At 45.5% G+C, this 23,080-nt stretch overlaps 1 protein-coding gene across 3 annotated transcripts in view; it reads right to left on the bottom strand.

The window, feature by feature from the left end:
- Positions 1-23,080, bottom strand: part of Hecw2 (HECT, C2 and WW domain containing E3 ubiquitin protein ligase 2) — a 304,844-nt gene that overhangs the window by 121,620 nt on the left and 160,144 nt on the right. The window contains exon 1 of one of the 3 annotated variants that reach the window (XM_050159281.1): positions 8,365-8,743. The exons of the other annotated variants lie outside the window; for them this stretch is intronic. The gene's annotated coding sequence lies outside the window, so the exon portion shown is untranslated. Of the gene's footprint in view, positions 1-8,364; positions 8,744-23,080 lie in introns of those variants that run through there. 3 annotated transcript variants of the gene reach the window in all.

The following is a 23,080-nucleotide window of genomic DNA, read 5'->3' as shown; positions in this document are numbered from 1 at the left end:
AAAGAAAAAAAAAAAAGAAAAAAAAAAAAAAAAAAAAAAAAAAAAAAAAGAAAAAAAAAAAGAAACACTTTTAGGTTAATTACAACCCATTGTCTCTTAACTCAAAGATCAGCACACATTCTAAAATAAGTAGAAAGACGGTAATAAAGAGGGCAGACACCAGTGACCGCTGTTTCTAATGGCTACCTCCTAGCCCATCTGAGTTTCTGCTTTTGCATCTATTGGGGGGAAACTGAAGGTATAACAGGAAAGACAACGGCTCCTTCGGGTCTGGCCAGGGTGTTGCCAAAAGTTAATCTTGCGGGGAACAAAGGGTTAAGTTACTGCTGCTTCAGTGCTGAGCTGGTTTGCAAGAAGGGGCTGGAGTAAAACCCATCTACAGAACCTTTCTCAAAGGTAGGAAGCGAGCTGAGTTGGGAGCATGCAACAGAATGACGAATGAAGGTGGACGAATGAAGGCCCCAGGGACAGCAGCTGAGCCAGGCAGCAGCAGAGCTGGAGGACCCGTGTTAAGAGGGTCTATGAAGTCATCATGTCTCCCAGGACAAAGGTGGCAACAGGAACAGGCAATGTCTCCACTGTGGTGTGGAAGAAAGATAGAAACAACGGTGTCCCAGAGGACAGCATTTCCCAGGCTTTCCTCACACCACCCAGAAGCGGTAATGCTCCCCTCACCTCCTGAGGTAAAAGCCAATGTGTTTATGCTTAGGAGATGCTCTGATTGCCTCTGACTCTGCCCTGCCATGATGAGAGCCAAAAGGAGGAACAGATACATTGTTTACAGTATACTGGCTTGAAACTTTTGATTGGAAAAGATACAGCGGCATTGGCTTTTCAAGTCACATGGGCAAAACAGGCAGGATAGAGTACAACCTCCAATAAAGATGGGGAGACGGAGAAATGATTCAGAACACAAAGGCATGGTCCTACGTGGGAAAACAGCCCTCTTCTCAACTGGAAAGAAGCAGAAAGTGGGCCAGGATTGGGGGCTCAGGAAGATCGCTATCAGTGTTCATGGTGGGCTGGGGTTCAGGGTTCTAGAAGCCACAGCTCTCTGAGCGGGCTGGTCTTTCCGTGTCATTCGCGGTAATCACACGATAAGGCAATGATTCCTTAGTATGGAAGGCCAAGCAAGACCGCAGTTCCTAAGCATTGAAAAGCATGTCCCATTTGTGACATCACCTGCTCTCCTGGACTGGCTACCAGACAACCTACTCCATCAGTACGTCTGCCTAGAAGGCCCTCAGGCAACCACTACACACTGGATTTCAGTGTGTATGGTGCCTGGGGCTTACTGTCTGCTGCCTGGTCACTGAACTTCTTGGCCGACTTAATTCCAATTGTGTTCAAGGCAACAGTTGCGCCTGCTTCAAAAGACTCGCCCCCTCCCAGTCTTCGGCAGCTAAACAAAGCTGCACGTGGCCAGTAAGATTTAAGTGAGACTTTACTGGGGTTGAGGGGACTTCAGATAAGATCGTTCTGGTTTAAAGTGGGTGGGGATGGGCTCAGGATCTTTTTGCTTGTTTGTTTTTTTTCCCCCTTGCAATTTTCTTTGCTGAGAGCCACAAATTAAGGGGGCAGAGCAAGGAATACGAGAAGCAGCTGTGATAGTCTGTAGGGTTCTGAAACCATCTGTACTTAGGCTCCCTGCTACCTGGGAATAAGTGAGTTTCTATCTGGCTGAGACACTGTAGTCATATCTGTTCACTGCGCATGAACGTTATTCCTGATGGGTACGTACACTGTAAGACCCACTAGGGATTTATACTCATCCTTACCAGCCTGCCCAGGAATAATGCTCTAGGTTACACAGGGTAGTTCCTTCACTTACGTTTTGCAAAATCAGAGCTGCTTAGATGGGGAGAGGAATTCTCAAACTTTTGCAAACAAATTTACCTCAACTCTTATTTACTTGGAATACAGAGGGACAAGGAGTATCAAGTGTCTGCTGGCTCAAAAAGTTTCTTTACAATAAGTAGCTGAGAGCGGAGGCATGTGCCTATAACCCCCGCACTTGGGAGGCTGAGGCAGGAGGAATACAATTAATTATCAGGTTAGCCTTGCTATATAGCACAGTCCTGTCTCGGAAGAACAGCAACAACCAAAACGACCAGGGAGGGTCAACAGCGCACATGAGTGAGTTTCTAAAAATAATTTGGCCATTACCCTTGACCCCAGGAAGGCACAGCTCAGGATTTCTCTGACTATAACACGCCCATGAGGAAGTTGTGCTTCTGTAAGGGCATCTGACCTTCTGGTCCCACTGAGATCTTTCTTCTCAAACAATCAGTGAAAGGCAATTAAGTACGTACTGCAACACACAACATCAGCAAAGCAGACCAGACATCAGTGGAATGAGGAGAATCATTCTAAGGGCTCTCCAGGACCAGGAGACTCTCAGAGGTGCTACATAATCCTTTACCTATTCTTGGAAGAGGCAGGGACAGAGACCCAGTGTGGGCAGCTCTTGACCCAGTCACATGCATTGTGAGGTGGAAATATCAGTCTCAGGAGGAGGAGGAGAGGCACGGTAGACTACAGGCATGCCACACACACCCCAGACTATAAGAAATCATTATCTCTGACTTTAATGGTTCATACTCCATACAGAAAACTCCATTGGGTAGCTAATAAATACATGAAGATGCGTATCATCTTTATCACAGAAGGGAATAAACACTAAAAGTACATGGAGAGCCCGACTCACCCTAGTCAGAATGACCATCCCCAGAAAAGCAGATGCTGGTGAGGATGTGGGGAGAAGGGTGTTGATGGGAATGTAAACAATCCCAAGCATCAAAGAAATCAGAATGGAGGGTTCCTAAAAGCAGAAGTACCAAATGATCTAGCCATACTACTTCTGAGCATATATACTCATAAGACTCAGGGTTAGCAGACACTAAATATACCCACGCGCTCGTGTTCACCGAAGCACCATAGACAAGTTCTGGCACTGGCCTAGGTGCCCATCAACAGATGACTGAACAAAAAATGCGGTGGAGATATACAGTGGAGCTTTGTTAAGTAGCAAAGAACGAAATCCTGTTGTGTACTGGCAATCATCCTACTCGCAAGTAAGGCATGGTCGCAAAGAGCAGCCTCATGTTTTGTCGTACATGGAATGTGGGCTGGAAGGAAACCAGGAAATAAAGGGTATCGTTAGGGATGTGGAGGAAAGATGGGCCCATTAAATCCCAATGCTTAACACATGCCTGAGTGTTCAGGCTGAAAAGAATACAGACATCACATGTATGATGACATAGAGGGTAGAAAGAATACAGACATCACATGTATGATGAGATGAAGGGTAGAAAGAATACAGACATCACATGTATGATGACATAGAGGGTAGAAAGAATACAGACATCACATGTATAATGAGATGAAGGGTAGAAAGAATACAGACATCACATGTATGATGAGATGAAGGGTAGAAAGCTGTTGATGAGGAGCTCAGTGCACGTGAGTTTTAAATCCAGGGTCTCATACACACCACGCAAGCGCTTACTCACTGAAATACACACCCAGGCCAAGTTGCTCTTCCCGACAACATGGAAATCTGTCATGGAAAGATGTCTCCACCCCAAGAGAATAGCAACCAAGTATAAAGAAATTTCTAAATTCTCTACAAGTGCGATATAGAGGAATTAAAATCCCAGTTTTCCAATATGATCAAGTAAAAGAAAAAAAAAAACCCTAATCTTTACAAACGGTTTTGTTTATAGCTGGCCACTTTCTTTCCCTGGATCTCTTAAAGGTAATTCCAAATCTACCCCACTGTCCCCATGTTCTCTGTCTAGTTACCCTCTAACTTACAGAACAGAGACACGGTTTTCATAGCACCCAAATGATGGAAGACGTCAGGCCTGATCACCCTTGCCTCTTCTAGATCCTCTCTCTATTATCCTTCTGTATTCATGCGTCCTGGTTGCCTTCCTGTTCAAGATTCCACTCTCCTTGATGACAGTGTTGTTGATCTAATTTCTTCCGCCCCCCCCCACCCAAATTCACTACCTTCTCTCACCTGAACCTTTAACCTCTCCTCACAGAGGGCCCTTCCTTCTACTCAACCTAGGAACACACCAGCTTCCATGATTTCGCCTTACTCTTTGCCCACTGTCTTCCCTGTTCCCCTTCTCATCTCGTTCTGATTTGTCTTGCCACCATGATGGACATTTCTGCTATAGTCTAGGAGCTTGTACTTCTTCTCTAGGGAAGAAACTGCAGCATGAACCAAAAAGACAAAGAAGTAGAGACTCAATGAATTAAGCTAGCATGTAGTCAATTCAATTCAATTCTCAAAATACTGGGCATGAAAGTTATTTATAAATGATTAATTTTTACTATATATAAGCTTTGGATTTACAGAAAACCTACAATAAATTGTCTTTTACTATAATGATATGTAGGAAATATGATAAGTCATAGCAAACATTTCCAAATATATTTTGGATTTTGAAATGCTTCTATATCTACATGAATATCTCTAAGCTCTTCCTACCTTCAGATTCTAGAGATAAATCAAAAACAAACAGGCAAACCCTTTTCAAAAACCCCACTATAGTGCTATCCAACTCAGGGGAGTTAAACATAGACATGAAATTTGCAGAGAAAGATTTTCATGATCGTCTGTGTCAGAAAAATGAAAAGTTATGCTTACAAATACCCCTTTGTTTCAAAGTAATTCTGTCTCCTCTCTGTATGGGGGGGTAGGAAAATAAACATAAGATGATTTTCAATTTACCCCTTGGACATAAATTGAGAACAACTCTGACTCCATAGTGGGTCACAGAGAAGCAGGTTCAGTGGTGGCTGCATTCAGGAATTGGACATTCAACCTAGTTAGGATCTGAACAAAAGCAGCTACTCCACGTCTGGGCAAGGCTCACACCTTCAGCAGAGACTGCACGGCTCCGCTGAGCAGTTGTGATTGACGACGTGTAGCACAGGGTTGCTGGACTCTCACCCCGACATTGAATGCTCCACTATGACGGAGATCTGAAGCCCACAGCAGAGGAGAGGGGGTCTTCACCTTTGAATCTACCAAATGGATCACCAATTTTATCACATCGTTTGAGAAACCACCAACAAACTTTCTCATGGATTGGAAAATCTAGCATTTTTTTTTTTAAACCCAGCCTCCCTAGGTGCCAACAAAATCCTCTCTGAATGGAAAAAAAGAGAACATGTCAGGCATGATCAGAGATCACAGAGGTCGCAGGCCACCCACTGAAAACTCACCCCCTAGGTCAGGGTGGCCTTAGAGCTACTTGTCTGGACACTTTAGACGATAGAACAATATTCTGAGAGACACACTAGAGATGGTAAAAAAGGACAATGGTGTATCATAAAACAAAACAGCAGCCTGGAGGGAGGGAGGGAGACGGGAGGGAGGGAGATAGTCCACTGGTCACTTCACCACCCCTTCTCTGATCATTCAGATTCTTACCCTGATATCTGACTCCTGATTTTTATTGATAAGATTAATTAGATAAATGCTTTACTGTTTGCTCCACGGCACTGTCTGTCCGCACCACAGCAGGCATCCATGCTGAGCAAGCTGGAGCGTCACTTACTGGAAACTTAAGCAGGGAATGGAAGAGACATGCAATAAAAACCATGCCTGTTGTACGCAGAGCAACCCATAGAGGGAGGAGGACAGTCCCTGGTTCTAGGAAACAGGCAGACACTGGTCCTCCAGCCTGAACCTGAACACACAGCGCTTCCTGTCGCCTGCCCAGCGCAGAGAGCTGCAGGACACGTAAACACCCACCCTTAAAGCAAACAGCCAAGGACAAGGCTCTGCCTCTTGAGCTCTGCAGCGGATCGTGGCTCACCCGTCTCTGGCCTCTCCACGTCAATCCACCGTCCCGTAATTCCATACTATATATAGACCACATGCCCCCTTTTACTCAAACAAGTCCACCAAGGCCAGTGTTCCCCACGCTCAACCTTAGTCAAAAGAGAAAGCTCCCATTCTCCATCATTTAGCAGAACCCTCAGAACATCACCGGTACCGAGTCCAAAGGGACCCTCTATGTGCCGAGAAATGTATGCCTTCTGTCTTTTAGGTTCAGTGCCCACCCTGCAGATGCAACGGGTACCACACCCTGGCTGCAGCCATCTGACTACGGTTCCTGAAATTACAGTAGTAGCTCAGCCGCATCCCTCCTCTCTAGGACACGGGCTCTGTGTTTTTAGTCTATACAGTGCTCACAGTATCGGCTTAGAAGGGCTGCGAGGAGGATATGAGCAAACCGTGCAAGCCAGGCACATCGTAAGAGTACAGAGCATTTGTCCAGTTTTTCATCAGCTTCAACCTTCTTTCAAAGGGGGCTGACTTCCATCTGCCAGAGCCCATTTCTTCAACCTCACTTCCCATGTTTTCATATTTTAGTTTTTTAACTTTGATTTGTGATGTGTGTGTGTTCATGTATGTTTGGAGACATGCATCTGGAAGCCGGAGGACACACTCAGGTGTCACCCTCGGGAACAGAAACAAGGCCTCCCATTGGCCTACAGCTCATCCTTTGGGCTAGGCTGGCTGGCTAGTGAGCTCCAGGGATTGTCCTGTCTCCATGCAGACTCAGCAATAGAAAGCACACCACCACCACTACACCCAGGACTTTTTTCTTTAAACAAGGGTTCTGGAGGTCAAACTCAGGTCTACATGCTTGGGAGACAAGTACTCTACCAACCCAGCTCGCGCGCGCTCTCTCTCTCTCGCTCTCTCTCTCTCTCTCTCTCTCTCTCTCCCTGCTTCTCAGCTTTTCCTTTTAATTTTGTCTAATTTCTCATTATATATATATATAAATAAAATAAAAGCATGGTTATTTTTGTTTCTGAAACTTTCTTTCTTTGTATGTATGTATGTCAAGTGTGGGAATATATGAAAAACATTGAGCACATAGGGAAGCATTAATCTAATTAATCTTATCAATAAAAAAATCAATAAAAAGTCAGATATCAGGGTAAAAATCTGAATGACCAGACAAGGGGTAGTGAGGACCAGAGGCCAGCACGGACTACGTTAATCACTCTGTATCTTATCTTTTGAACTTCAGGTTCTACCATCGAAACTGGAGCTCACCAGTTGGCTAGGATGGCTGAGCCGTGAGCTCCAGAAATCCTCTTGTCTCTGCCCCCCTGGTATTGGAGTTACCAGCATGCGCTGTGGCACCCACATCCTACATGGGTTCTGGGGATCTGAACTCAGATACTCACACTTGCAGGGCCACCTCCCCAGCCAAAGGCTCTGCTTTCTTGACCAACACCTGCCACAAGGCTGCGCATCCAAGACATGCCCTTGGGCGTCAGTATGCTGTACCGTAATCGGAAACTACCCCAAAGCATACGACTTGGTAGACCTGACTGGTTCTGCAATGGACATCACTCGGTGCCTAATGAGTCTTAAATCAAGTTCCCCCAAGAACTACCTGGGGGTGCCCTCCTCTCCCCACACAAGGAGACAGATTGATTTTTCAGCAGCCTGTGTACAGAGTGTCACCAGGAATGATCGTGGGCTTCTATTACACATCCCCCTTTCTTTATTCTCATTATTACAAAAGATAATTTCCAGGGGCAGGAGCAAAAGCCAACGGGAGAGGGTCCTTGCCTCACACAGAAAGCCCTAGGTTTGGTCACTGGAATCACATACACTAGACACACTGTCAACATCTGCTAAGCCCGGGACTCAGGAAATACAGGCAGAGCATCATAAGTTCAAACTCATCTTTGGCTATCCTAGGCCAGCCTGGAATACCTAAAATCCTGTTTCTCTCTGTGTGTCTCTGTCTGTCTACCTCCTTGTGTCACTCAAAGATAATCCTCTTTATTTTTAATTTTAAGATTATCATTAAATCCATGGTCCCCACATGGTTGCCCACAGACTGTTTAGTTTGAAAAGAAATGGACTCTGACACCTCGTTCCCTGAAAGAAGAGAGCTTTAAATTTCATTAAAAAAATAATAACCTTCTCCGGGGCAGATAATCCATTCTGATTTTTTTTTTTTTTAAGACTCAATCTCGGCTCCTTTCAAAAGCACTCTTGGAGGGAGCAGTATTTACCTCTCAAGTAAAGCAATCCCCTCCAACTGGGGGGCTCTAGAATTCAATGATGGGACTTCCTGTTTACTACAGAGGTTTCCTGTCTTAACCCCGAGGCCTGCTCTCCGGCTTGAGTTGTCAATTAAGTCAAGGCGACAAACAAACACACCACCCAGTTCGCTAATAACCACCCATGACCTGGGGAGAGGACTACTTTAAAGAACTTCTCTGAGTGAAAGGCAGAGAGAACAGAAACCCAAACAGAGCAGATGTCAGGTAGGAGTGAAATTCATTCCACAGAATTTTCCTATAGCTTACCTTTAACAGTCACAGAGAGTTCCCTTCTGCCTTTGTGCAGCAGGATCCGACAGCTCAAAGCGGGTATAGGCAGCAGCAAGAGGGAAAAGGCACATTCTACTTAAAACAGTGCACCTGGTCTAGCCACTTGACAGTTCCATCACACAGCAGCCAGAACCAAAGCCACGGCCGTTCTGGAGTCCTTGGGTGGCTCTCGGAGCGTGCCAGGTCCACTTCGCTGACGCCCCTGCCTCTCCTGCTTCCTCAGATGCTCTACAAATGGAATGCTAGATCGGACCTCAGCAGAATAGTCCTGTCCCGCTGAGAAAAACACTGAGCCACCCTGGCCACACACCAAGTCTTGTTACTGCTCGGGCATCCTAAGTGACAAAGCCTGTCACGTTATGTCCCTTCTGCCGGGGCAGTTGTGGCCACTCCCTGGAAAGGGGACAGGATGCAATCGCCCCATCCTCCCCTCAGCTTCCTTCCTTTGCTTTTCCATGGGAGAATTCCAGGGAGTGAGCTAGGCGCACGCTCCCTCATACACACAGTAGGCTGTGGTCAAAGAAACCGCCTGCTAACACACACACACACACACACACACACAGTAGGCTGTGGTCAAAGGGACCACCTGCTATCACACAGGGGAGCCTGCAGTCTGAGAGACTCAGGAGAGAGAAGCTTCTGTCTGGGATCTCAGTCTGCAGCTCCCTTTTATGGGCTTATGGCCCTCCGCGAGGCTAGGAAATGGGCTCCGAGTAGCCAAACCAATCAGTCCAGCGTGGAATCTGTAGACTTATCATTTCGAATTATTAAAAGTTTGCCTTTGCAAACACCATATGGCTTTAATGAAATCTCATTATCATTAGCAGTCATCAATTCAAAAGTTACTTCCTGACCTTCCTTTTAATGGATACATGACCACGATAATCAATATAACTAGTGCCAAGACTCACATGCGTTACATATAATTTTAGTTAGATAGAGAATAGAGTGTTTCAGACATTCTTCTTTATGCTTTATGCTCCTCCCCTCCTCCGTAACCTCCCTCTCCCCTTCCTAATTAAAGGCCCCTTTTCCCCCTTTCAAATCAATTGTACCCTGTTCTTCTCTTATTTCTCCCCTACCCACTGTCCCTTTCTGCTTCCCTGGTTCCTGCAGTTACTCCAGGTTCTGTGACATCTTCACTTCTGGAGATTTGGAGCTAGGAGGCTCCGATGAGGGAGAAAGTGTGGTGTTTGTCCTTTTGGGACTGGGTCACCTCACTCAGTGCGGTCTTTTTGTAGTTCATCCATTTACCTGAAAAGTTCATGATTTCATTCTTTCTTTACAGCTGAATATTGATTGTCCCATAGTGTGTAGGATTCCCGTTCTCATGGTCTGTTCATCGACTGAGGGCCACTTGGCTTGTTTCCATTTCCCAGCCATTGTGAATACAGCAGCATCGAACAAACCTGAGCCAGTATCTGTGGAGCAGACTGGTGAGCCCTTCGCACGCTGAGGAGCAGTGTAGATCGGTCAAGTCAGACTCTCTGTCTGTCTCTCTGTCATCTCTCTGTCTCTCTCTCTCTCTCTCTCTCTCTCTCTGTGTGAGTCTGTATGTGTCTGTGTTTGTATATTCCCACCTGGACTGACAACACTCCCCCTCCTCAAGAGCCATAGACTATTTAGTATCCAAGCAAAAGGCATGGTAAGCCCCCTTTTGAGCTGTTAGTCAGGATCGTCTAAGAGACTGCCAAAACAGTACAGACTATCGCTGTTACCCTCGTTTGCCCCCCAGACGCTGAAGGTTTGTCCCGATTGCTGAAAATACCATGAACTTCAGACACAAGACCTGAGACATAAGATCTGAGGTAGTTCTGACCTGAAAACCCTCCCTATGGACTGGTTTTTATGATGCCAGAAGGTACCAAGTAAGTAGAGGGAAGTAACTGATGGTCCTCCTCAGCTACGGTGCCCATGAACTAAAGCAGTGGTTAGCATGGCACAACAGTCCAAAGGGAGCTGTAATAGTTCGTATATCTTGGCAGTAAGCAGCAGCTCTCTAACTGGACACAAGGATCGTTCACCAGGAAGGAATCATGCCTGGTACTGGAAACCTAGCCAACTATCCAACGCTACTCACTCACAGCTAAAAAAGGAGAATCAGCATTTTATTGAATCGGAATATTCCTTACTACACTCTAAATATGTATCTTTATGCCACAGATAAGTATATACCATCCTTCCTCAAAGAAACATTTCTTTGCAACAGACAGAGACCATCACAGAAGTCACAACCAATCAACATGCAGAGAATAAGTGACCGGGTATTGCCAAGCTCAACTGGTCCATCCACAATACAACTCCCACACCTAAGCCTCAGGAATCATTGCGGGAGATGGGGGAGGAAGAGAGATATCAAGAGCCAGGAGAACGGGAAGTGTGCAGTGAGACTTCATCTCCTAGAAAGGTCAGAAGCTACACACACAGTCTCGCCAGCGTGGCTGCCTAAGCAATACCTGGAGGAAGATGACACCAGTAGACAAGTTGGGGGATTGGCGTAAAGCTCACGGGGCCCCAACTTTAGAAGAAGAAGAACTACAAGCCACTAAGGATTGCTGAGGGCAGGGGAAAGGGTCTTCCGCAGAGCATATGAATTGGTTATCCAGCCCTGAAACATGAATACGTATAAATATACAGACTAAGAATATCATATTTATATATTTAGGAACACATATACATATATGTGACAATAATTAAGGAAGTGGAGACCATAGTTTGAGAGAGAACAGGGGGAGTGCATGGGAAAGGTTAGAGGGAGGGAGAGGTGAAATGCTCCAAAAGCAAAAACATACAGCTAGTACCCTTGTCTTATTCTCAAAAGAGTCTGGGTAGGGCAAGACCCAATTCAGACCCATTCGAATTTCAAGAACGGAGCTCAGAGAAGGTACTAGGCGTGGAGAGATGGTGTGTTCCTCCCTTCGTAAAGAAGAAAAGTTAAAAATACAACGATATATTATAACGAGAGTACATTCTATGCAGAAGAAAGAGACGGCCCAAAGAGCCAGCTGCTGCACACATGACCTGATCCAGACTAAAAGGAAGGTCACTCCAGGAAGCAGCGAGCCCTGACCTGAGCCCTGAAGGGTGCAGACAGGCGGCTGGCTTTGGAGGGGAGGGAGGTGACTGTGGGAAGGGCCAGGCAGAGGCCCAACAGTGAGCAGCTGTGTAGCATTTCCAGGAATGCAAAGGGTCAGGGTGAGTGAGGGGGAGGCTGGGGGGGGGGCTGGGGGAGAGCTGGGAGGGAGGGAAGGAGAGATTGTGTGAGGGAGGGTGGGAGGGAGGGAGGGAGGGTGGGTGGGAGGGAGGAGGACAAGCTCTAGGAATTTGAAGTATCAGATCACAGGGAGAGACAGAAACGGCTAATATCAAAAGAATGAAAACCATTCTCTCCCCCCAGCACCCGATCCCTTTCTGACACCTCAACTGATTATTTTTAGAGTCCTTAGCATTCAAAACTATCGATTCTGAAGGATGCCTGTGGGAAGCCTTGTGGTTTGTGGCCGTTGAATGGATTAATCTTAGAAAATTAAAGACACCATTTAACTAAAGGAGCTTATTCCCCAAAGCTTGCGGGACTCTTCCTGGCAGCAAGGCAGGGGAAAGCTAAGACACAAATCCTCAGATTACAACACAAGGTGACAACCGAGTCCTTCAGTGTCTCACCAGCTTCCTTCATGCCACCAGCAAATGCAAACCAGCACCAAGGTTTGTACACCAGGACAGAAAAGGCCTTTACGGATCTCCTTTGTGTTTATGAGCCCAGCGTGCTGGAGTCTGACATCACCAGTTCACACTATTGGAGCTTCCAGGCATGGGCCTGCCTCTGCTGCACTTTTGATTGGTAGCTTCTCCCTCTGCCTTTGTGTTTGAAAAACATCCAGAGAAACATTCTTCTCCTCCCTCTGTTTTCAGATTTCTAAATCCCATTTCTACATAAATTAGAAAGATCCCTGACTTTAAAAAATTAAAATTAAGATTTAAAATCTAAATATATAAAATACATGGTCTTTAAAATGTAGCTTAGAAAGTGGCAATCAACCAAATTCAATAATAAAGAATGACCGTTACCTATGAAGAATTTCCCACAGGTGTTGTTCGTAGCATCCATGACAACCCATCTACAAACTCTCTCTGGACTTTGCCACTTCAGCCCCTGACCTGGGCGGCAAAGAGACAGAAGTTGTCTGCGCCACATTTTGGCTAGCTGGACCTCTGTCTAGGTCTAGCACAGGTAACCACAGTCCACGCGAGTTCACGATTTCCAACAGCCGCGTCTTGTCCAGAAGAGAGGATTTCGTAATGCTCCTCCCACCCTTCAGCTCTTACGTTCTTTCTGCCTTCTCTTCTCTGATGTCCTGAGCCTTGGTGTCAGTGTTGGCAGAGTGTGTGTGTGTGTGTGTGTGTGTGTGTGTGTGTGTGTGTGTGTGTGTGTTGGGGACAGGGGGTTATATAGACCGGGGGTTATATATAGATGGGGGGTGGGTTATATACTTCTTTGATGTCCTGAGCCTTGGTGTCGGTATTGGCAGTGTTGTGTATACGTGTGTTTGGGACGGGGGTAAAATAGATGCTAATTTAGGACCAAGCATTCGATCTCTTATTATCAGCCCTTTGGCCAGCTATGCATCTCACCACTGGCTGATGTCAACTGTAAAACAGAAGCACCAACCTTGGTCAGAGACGCTGTGCTGTCTCTCATCCCAGATACAAAGCTACCGGAATCCAGGATGGATATGAGCATAGATTTTAGGCGTGCAAGACTCCGCAATTCAAATGAAACCAGTGGAGAATCATGTCAATCATTATATTCGAATTGATTCTCTTGATCTGCAAGATGGAAGCACCTGTCATTTTCCAGTGGAGCTTTCCATAGGAGTGAGAGGGCAGCTCGCCTAGAAACACATCCAAGAGAGGCGCTGCTGAAAGCCTGCACCAGGAGACGCCAACATATTTGCATCAGCGGGCATGTTCAGAATCAGCGTTAGAATTTTGCATGGTATATGGATGAGTCCGAGTCAAACATATTTTGCAGATTTTTATGACATGAAGCAATGTTGTTGTTGTTGTTTTTTAATTTGATTGCACACACATTAAAATCCTCTGGGACTCTTTCACAATCAGAACAGGAGAGGTGTTGGGAATCTGTGTTGTCAAGAATGAACCCGTGCAGTTCTGACTCGGGCCATCCTCGAGCCACAGTTTCAAAGACTGGTTGGCATTCCCAGCAGTGTCAAAGCCAGGTGCAAACACATTCTCCGTAGTCCCGCTCCCCGTCAGCAGCTGGCATGGAGGCCCCTGCGGTTCCAACTTGTGCTATAAGGACGCTGCCAAGAACAACGTTTTTCCCTTCCAAGTTAAACATGGTGTTTATAAAAGGCATAAGATGGGGACCCTGGAAGGATGACCTCTTTCCACACAGTGGGTGACGTCACAGTAATAACTCCCGCATCCTAGCTGCCAAGACCTTTACCTGGGAAGACTGAAAATTAAGAGCTCTCCCCCAACACTGTCGTGTCTCCTATTGAAAAAGAATAAAGTCAACCTTTACATATCCAAATTTACCTTCTAAGCCATAAATTAGCATACTAAGTTGGCCCGTTACTATTTCCTTAATGTTTGTTTAAAGTTCAACACGAGACATTTTCTCCTTTAATTATATGGTTGAGAACTCTCTGACGGCTTGTGAGAATAGTTCTGGTGATGTGTTTTCAAATCAGACACCTTTGCCAAATGATCAGCCTTCTTCAGTTTTGGCCCCGCATCCGCGAGTGTGGCACAGCCACAACACAAAGCTAGAGCCGTTCTGCAGGCTTGTGAAGCCGGATAACGCAAGGAGGAAGGAGCCAGGCACAGGGCGCTCACTTGTCACCTGGCTGCTCTCAGGTGTCAGGAGCGACTGAAGGAGCTTTTGGACTGTTCTCTTGACGACAGTCACGTGAGGGGAGCAGCGGCAGCTCATCGGGAAAGCAGCGACCTCGTGGGAGGAGATCCCACTCAAATGTTCAGGGAAACAAAGGCAACAGCTTTGGAAGGACAGAATTGCCTATTTTCAACTAACTCAAGGCATTGTGATTTTTTTTTTTTAGTTTATTATACACACTTTTTTAAAATAATCATTTTGGGAAAGGTTAAATATAGCAAATAAAACCGAAATCATAGAACATCTTTGTACCAATAGATGGCATCCATCCAAGGTGCCTTTCCTGGAACAAACTGTAACAGCCAGGTTCACTTCCGCCCCTTTCCCTGACAAGCTATTTTTAAGAGTCTGTAAGCGATTTCATTATAAAATACTCCCATTACGATCTGTGATTTTACCTTCTAACCCGCTTCAAGGATTCTATGCAAACATCTCAATCAAACATTTGAAACACACTTTTTATTTATTTATTTATTTAAAAACTTCCTTCAAGGGAAAAAGGAATCAGAAGATGAGAGGGAGAAAACAGAAGTGCCAGGAATGATTCCTTTACACATAAAAAAAAAATCATTTGTTATGATTTAATAATCCAAGTCAGATGCAGGAAAATGTTGAAACTATTCTTAAAACACTCCCACTTACGGCTTTTTGCATTGGCCTCCAAAAAAAAAAACAAAAAAAAACGCTGTGACTTGTCAAAGCCCATGATATATTTTTAACACATGAGCTTAGAACAACTTAAGACACATCTTGCCACTCACCGAAAAGGGCAACTTCGTTTAGTTCCCACTGGCGGGACTACAGCACTGAAGGGAACAACACGCTTGAAAATCCCACACGAACAACGGTTGAGAAACTCACGGCGTGGGTATTGCCCCAAACCAGTGCCGGCATCACACATAACAGGAGTGCCAAGGGCCAGAAATGGCTCAGTGGGCAAAGGCACGATGTCAAGTCTGATGACCCGAGTTCAATCCCCGGGACCTACGTGATGTAAGGTGAGACCTCACTCCTGAAAGTTTTCCTCTGACAGCCACACACATGGGATGGGGGGCATGTGCCTCCATGCCCCTACATGCACACATGCAGAATAAATCAAAGGAACTTTCTAAAGTGAAAGAAAAAAAGCCAAAGACTAGGAAAGGTAGGTATCGAGCCTCCCACCTATCTTTGGCTGGAATGCAAATCCGCACCCCTCAGCGGCAACATGGAAGCCCAGCTTGGTCCTAGTCAAGATCTTTGTGGTACCCACCAGTGACGAGAGCTGTGGAGGCCAGTGGGAGAGGCTAAAAGACATTACCTGGGAGTGAAAACACAAATCTGGCAAGGGCAGCATCTCAGAGGACAAACGAGAGCGTTGTCAGGGTTACGACGACAATGGCTGGGCCAGAAGATGATAAAAAATGCCACACAAAAATAACAACGATGTGATTCCTATAGTCCCAAACTAGGCAAATTTGGCCAATAGTTTCAGAAGTCAACTCTCAGGAGGACTTTAAATGGAAGAAGAATGATTTTAGGATCCTGGAAACGCCCTCTCTCTTAATCTGATGGCAGTTACAAGGGCTTGTGCGTTTGTTAAAATTCATGGAGCCACACACTTTCCACGAGAGCATCCTAGGGAACAACTGAATGGTATTAACCCCAGGAAGCCTTAGATGGCGCAGCATTGACAATCATCAGTCACACTGATACACACTGATAGAAATCTCGGGGTTAGAGCCACACAGAGAACTTGAAATAATCCCTCACCCTAATGATAAAAACACTTGGCAAACTGGAAAGATAAAAGCACTTCTTCACCCTGACGTAGGGCAAGGATGAAGTTCTCAAGGACAGCATCATACGGGGTGGTAGAAAGATGGAACCGCCCAACAGCCATGTTTCAATCAAACCGAGGTGTCTGCCTTCCCCACTTCTGCTCAGCATTGTATTAAAAGTGCTAACCCGGGAAGAGAGAGAGAATCAGTGCTACCCAAACTGGAAAACTATCCCTAGCCACAGTTGACAGATCTTACATGTAAGAAACCCTAAACTTAATAAAATGAAAATGAGAGCTAATAGAAAATGTGGTTTAGAGCACTGGCTGTTCTTGCAGAGGACCTGAGTTCAATTCCCAGCACCCATAAGATGGCTCACAGCCATCTGTAACTCCAGTTCTAGGAACCAGAAATAGTTGGCTTCCATGGACACCAGGCAAGCAAGCGGGCACACACACATAAAGGCCCAAACTCATACATACAAAATAAATCCACCCAAATCAGTAATACCAATAAATAAAAATTTTAAATTAATTTTAAAAATGTAAAGTATATATAGACTCTAAATAAAGCTGGCCTGCCATCTTGCTCCACACTGACTGCGGCAAACCAGAACTGATGACATCAGCATACTGTACTATAGCAAGAAGCTTCTATTCATTCTTTGCCCTTTCCTTATTTTCCACGTTTTTCACCGAGCTTAACCTTCACGATCAGAGCAAAAACTATGTCATAAGATGACAAATCTGGTGACGCTATGAAGGAAGAACTGATGGGGACATCAGTCGGAAGAGAGAGTGGCCCAGGGACTGAAGAGACGGGAGTGGTGGAGCGGTAAGCAGACAGGCTGAGTAGGTGGACCAACCCAGGGGTGGATGGGAGAGAGGAAGAAAACCATCGGAATGAGCCTTCAGCTTCCAAGTTGGGCTGCCGCCATCAGTAACATCAGAGAACGAGGTAGGCTGGTTAAAGAAAGGAGAGCGGGTCCAGGTCAGTCTGGGCTGCAGTGAATTTGAGGACTCTGTGACCACTTGGACCACGATACCAATATCCAGAAGTACCATACTGTTCCTGGAGAGAAAGATGAGGGCGGGGACTTCAAATGCAGGTGTGTGGCTAACGCTGCAAGAAAGGGATGAGACCATAAAAGAAACAGGAGCAAAGTGGAGGAAGACGGTCCTGGGGAAAAGTCCAGAGAACGCCAATGTTTAAACAGAAGAAACCACAAAAGACAAAGTCTTTTCACACGGCCAGGCAGAGAGCACAGAACAGGCTTTAAGGAGTCTAAAGGAGACTTCGAGAGAGACAGTATGAATTCTACAAAAGTTAACGACAAAAACACGGCTAAATGAAATGAGTACTTGGTGAGCATGCGTTAACTCCTTGATCTCTGCCCTTGTTACTACACCTGAGTTGACTTGCAGCCTCGAGTTCCTGCCACCTGAATTCCCCACAATGAGGGACACCTGGAACTGTGAGCTGACTAAACCCTTCCTCCTTTACGTTGCTTTTGCCAGGGTATCTTATCGTAGAAACAGAGTCAAAACTAAGTCACAATCCACATGAAGACTATTTATTAAAATGTAACTCAACTAGGTTAAAATAATGACTATACTAGGTCAGTTGCGTTTCATTTTCTTTCTTTTTGAAAGATTGTTGTTTGATGTGCGTTGGTATTTTGCCTGCATGTACGTCTGTGTGAGGATGTCAGATCTTGGAGTTACCGACAGTTGTGAGCTGTCATATGGGTGCCGGGAATTGAACCCGGTTCCTCTGGAAGAACAATCGGTGCTCTGTACCACTGAGCCATCTCTCCAGCCCATGTTTCATTTCCTTAATTAGTTATTTCACATGAGTCCAATGAAAACTAACCAGACGGGGAAGCTTATGTATAAACAGTTGCTAAATATGTTCTATTTAACTTAAAAAATACATCATTTGATGAAAAAGTGTTAGACCAGTGAAGAAGTGTGTTTGCTCAACTTCTTACTGATACATACAAAGGAGCCACCTTCAACCCAGCCCCAAAACTGCTTGAGAAAGAGAACCTTGGGCTATAACTTCATGAAGAATTGAACTACGGAAGAAGTAGTGGAGTAAATTTATTTAGTCATGTTTTATGGCAGGCCTACTTTGTGCCTGAAAGCAGGTCACATACCCTTGGGTCGACCTAAATGAAACAAACAAAAAACTTGCCTTGTCCACAGAATTTATATTATAGTGGGATGAAGAAAGGGAAGAGAGGGTTAAGGAGCAATGAGCACCGAGCGCTGTAAATCATATGGTTTGCTAAGGAGAAGAGCGGAGACTGGAGCTGGAATCCGGGCCCCAGAGCTGGGGAGCAGAGAAAGCCTCGCGGAAACACAGATGCTTGGGCTAAGACTGGAGTGAGGGCTGGGAGTTAACTCATGTTCCAGGCACTGAGATGGAGCTGCCAAGGGCTTGCCAGGCCTTCTGAGGGGCAGCAAGGACAGCCACAGACAGGACAAGGATTCGGAGCGCACAACGAAGACACAGACACCCATCCCAAATGGCTCACACTGCAGCTACTGCGCCGTTTTGATTATAATCAGTTGACAAACTGGAACAGGGCAGGAGGGATCTCCTTGGCCTCTGTGCCGAGCTCCCCTTCAACAGAGCAAAGCCTTCGCACCCAAGACCATCTCCTCCCCAGGGAGTGGGTTCTTTTGTTGATGTTATGCAACTTAAATACATTCATCACATGACACAGAATACTTTCCTGCTATGATCCCTAGACATGTGTCAACAGTTTCAAACAGATCTACGATTTTTTTTTAAATTTATTTTTATTTATTTATTTTTCTTACTAAATACAAGTGAAACCTACCAGCATCCATTTGCTGTGACTGATGATGCTGGTTTTCTGGGATCAAGTTACCATGCTGCTAATGAGATCTGCTCCAAATGCTGACGGCGGTGAAGTTGAGAGTTGATGATGATGTTAATGCACGAGGCTGGGCTATGATCCACATGTTCCTCAGTTAAATTTACCATCACGTCTTCGCTACCGGCCCTTTCTTGGAACAAACGTATCACTTACATATTAAGGCTAGGTTAAGCCTTTTCCCATAAAACTCAGTAATATTGAAAGAACACACACTGAGGAGTTCATCTCTACCTGTGGGAATGAGCTCAAATGCTTTGGGGTGCCACATCTGAATGCCCGTGTTCTTCCAAGAATCCCCATGTTGAAACTGAATCCCCAAGAAGCGGGGTCTCTAGGAGATGTGTCCATTAGGAGAGTGGAACCCTTGATGAGATGGGTGAGACAAAAGAGACCATGGGGAGCTTGCCCACCTCTTTCTTGCCCTTCTGCTTTTCTGGCACACGAGGGTGCACAGAAGGTGCCCTTTAGGAGACTGGGCCTCACTGGATAGGGAATCTCCTGTACCTTAAATTTGGACTCACTGGCCACAGCACTGTGAGAGAGAAATTCCCGTTGCCTATAAATTAGCTAGTTCAAGCTACTCTGCTGAAGCAACTCAAGCAGACTAAGAAGAGGTGGTTCTCTCTGGGACAAAACACAAAACTTTAAAACGTGCCCAAATCACATCTCTGAGAACATATTTTACAGCCTTAGGCACAGGTAGATAAAGCTACAGATATGAATATAGGTACAGAACTAATCTCCAGGAGTTGGGCTCTCCAGGGTATCAGGCCGGCATTAAGTCAATGGTGGAGGAAATATCTCTCAGGCCTGTGTGGTTACATAAAAGAAGAATCTGAATGACAGCCTTTGTCTGCCTTGCTGTGACTACGGAGTCATCATTAGTAACTTACCTCACTAGCGAGCCCCAGTGAGTTTTTTTTTTTATCAATTTCAAGGTTGTAATCCTAATATTAGGCTTATTAGACCAAATATTAGACTAAATGAAGCTTATCAATCTCATTATCAATGAACATCTCTTAAAATTTCATTGTAATCACCCAACAATATTTAATGAAAAACGAATTTCTTGATTTTTCACGTCTTTGCTTAAGGACATGATGAGATACTCTATTTAATGCTTGCTGCTGGCCACGTGTTGCTTGCTGTTCTTTGTAACTCAGAAAATAATCCTGCAGGTTAGAGATGCCCTCAGGAGACAGAATTATCAGCAGAGCCAAGATTCAGTCCTCACTTCTGACTCCTACACACATGTATTAACCTTACGCTACTCTAGACGTGCTTGGGGGCCTCCAACCGACACCTTTTTCTTTCCTCTGAATATTTGTATAGCATCCAACTCTACATATGACTTCTCAGTATTTAAGAATGGGAGTTTAGATGAAAGGAAGAGGTTAATTTTTTTACACACCACAACCAAAGATCACGACAGCTTCTTGAGCTTTTCAAGTGAAAAGACTTGTGTGTACCATTGGATGTGTGCACTGCTGGATGTGTGCACCGTCGGATGTGTACACCGTTGGATGTGTGCACTGTCACTGTTGGATGTGTGCACCGTTGGATGTGTGCACCGTCGGATGTGTGCACCGTTGGATGTGTGCACCGTTGGATGTGTGCACCGTTGGATGTGTGCAGTTCCCAGGTTCAGGAATATCTGCACACACCTGCCTTTTCCTCATTAAACTCAGTAACTTTTGTTGACAAGAAAACAAGCCTTAGGAGCATGGCTCCTCGCACTATGAGGACCACCCTACGAACAAAGAGCAGAATCCGAACCTACAGGGATAACAGGAAGTGACAGCTCCTGGAATCTGAAGCCTGGACGTGCTATGTTGGTAGATGATAGGACGTGGCGGGTATGCAATCTACTGTGGATTAGTCATTTGATGGAACCATGCAGGACAAATTCTTCATCCATATATGGTTTCTCTCCCCATCAGGCAGAGCCACTGTACACTACTAATTGGAGAATATTTCATGCATGAAATTAGTTGCCGCATTTCAGAGCTGCCCTGTTGCAGGCAGACGGATGAGCCAGCTAGTATCCTTCAGAGAGCTATTTCCTCGGTGCACCATTCTCTAAAGGCTGTTTTTAGAAACCTTATTGTTTTGAGAAATTACTAGGATAAAGAGGCTCCTGGAAATACAAGAACAGAATGGGATGGGCCATCTGTGCCCTACTTAGAAGGTCACAACCTGCGCTAGGAAATACCAAAGCTCCAGAAGCCTTCTGATTTGCATGGAATCCTGAATGGCTTAGCCTAGGGAACCTTTTCTAACGGAACCACCTGGAAAATGTACCTGGAGAGTAAGGGGTGATGAGTAGTCAATATGCTGGATCTGTCTCCCGGCTCTCAAAGATGCTTGGCTCTAACAACCAAGAGTAAGAACTGAAAGCGTAGACTCTGAGGACCAAGGATGAAAGCTTTACAGGGAATTGTGTCCTCTGGTCTTCTCGGAAAACCACAAAGAGAGCCAGCCCGCTTAGCACGAGTTTCCTCAGGAGCACGCAATCAGAAACAGCTCCGGATTAAAGGTTTCTCACAACCATATGATTAATGAACCTCTGGCCCTGGCAACCACACAGATGCCGGTTCAAACCCTTTAATCTCCCCAAACAGTGACTTAGTTGGGCCCTTCCAAGGATTATGCTCTGTAGCTACCCAAGATCCTTTCTGAGTTTTCAAAATACCATTAGATATTTCAAGATCTTAAGTCTTTTAGAGTCAGGCCTTGGAGTAATAATACTTGCTGTTTCCTCAGTGCCAGGTACTGTGTGAAGTACCACCGTGGTCCACAAATACTATATCCCATTAACTCATAATTTTCCCAATGACTCCATGAGGTAGCTCTCATTAGCGCATCTCTTTTATTTATGCAGTAATGGAAGCTACTGGAGCTTGCTCAGAGTCACATAAAAAAAGGGGACAACTCAAAACTCACAGGCAGGCTGCTCATCTTTGGAGTCTGTGCCTTTACCAGCTGCTCTCAGAGTTAAAGGCTCGAGAATGCTGCAAAGTTTTAATGATTGCTTCAAACAATGTCAGCTTCGTTATTGAATTCTCAGGGGGTATGATTTTAACATGCCTGGCGGTATTCCTTTTCAGCCCCCAAATTATCACATGAGTTCACAGCAGCTTCTGAATCACATCTGAGCCTCAGCACCAGAAGTGTCTGCATGGAATATTAAACGTCAGGAGACTCGGTCTTCTCTGTACCTTGCTTTTCCTCACCCGCAAAACTGAAATCGTATTAGTTCACAGTATGGTAGAGGGAATTCAGCAAATTCACTCTTAGCTACGGGGGGGGAATAACCCATCTACAACCTTCTTGTTGTTCAATAAAGCTGCATTTTCATGTTTAAAGTCTGTTGGGGGCAATGCTTTCTCAGATCTGAAAACAACTCCATACAACGTCTCCCACCACAGAAACAGGACATTAAGGCCTTACAACGGACAAGAATGTTTATTAGCGATAGGAATCGGTTAAGTACCGACTTAGTCACTGTTCTACGGCTCTGAAGAAGCACCGTGGCCACAGCAACTCTTATGAAGCAAAGCATTTGATCGGGGCTGGCTGACAGTTCAGAGGGCTAGGTTCTCATCATGGGGGTAGACGTGATGACACACGGGCAGACACGGAACTGGAGAAGTTGCTGAGAGTCTGCCTCAGGATCTGAAGGCAGCAGAAAGACAGACTGACACTGGGCATGGCTTGGGCATCTGAAACCACAAAGCCCACCCCCAGTGACACACTTCCTCTACCAAGAACACCCCCACTCTAACAAGGCCACACCCTTAATTCCTGTTCAAGTAGCACCACTCCAAGGACAAAGCATGCAAGTCTACGAGTCGGGGGGGGGGGGGGGGGGGGGGGGGGGGTGTGTGTGTGTGTGTGTGTGTGTGAGCGTGTGTATGTGCCTGCAGTATTGGGGGGCGTTCCTATTCAAACCACCACAGGTACTTAGACAAAAGAGGGTTTTTCTGAGTTGAACTTAACATCTGATCTCAAAGTCCCTATGATGCCTTGATTTCTTTATTAGCCTGCTGCCCTGTACTCACTGGCGTTGGTGATGCGTCTCTCCACTCGGGTCTCAGGATCACA

The sequence above is a fragment of the Alexandromys fortis genome, unplaced genomic scaffold (genome assembly GCF_014885135.2).
Source record: "Alexandromys fortis isolate MF-2015 unplaced genomic scaffold, M_Fortis_MF-2015_v1.1 scaffold_65, whole genome shotgun sequence".
NCBI classification, from domain to species: Eukaryota; Metazoa; Chordata; class Mammalia; order Rodentia; family Cricetidae; genus Alexandromys; species Alexandromys fortis.
Note: the sequence above shows the minus strand (reverse complement) of the source record. Positions and strands in the feature narration are given on the sequence as shown.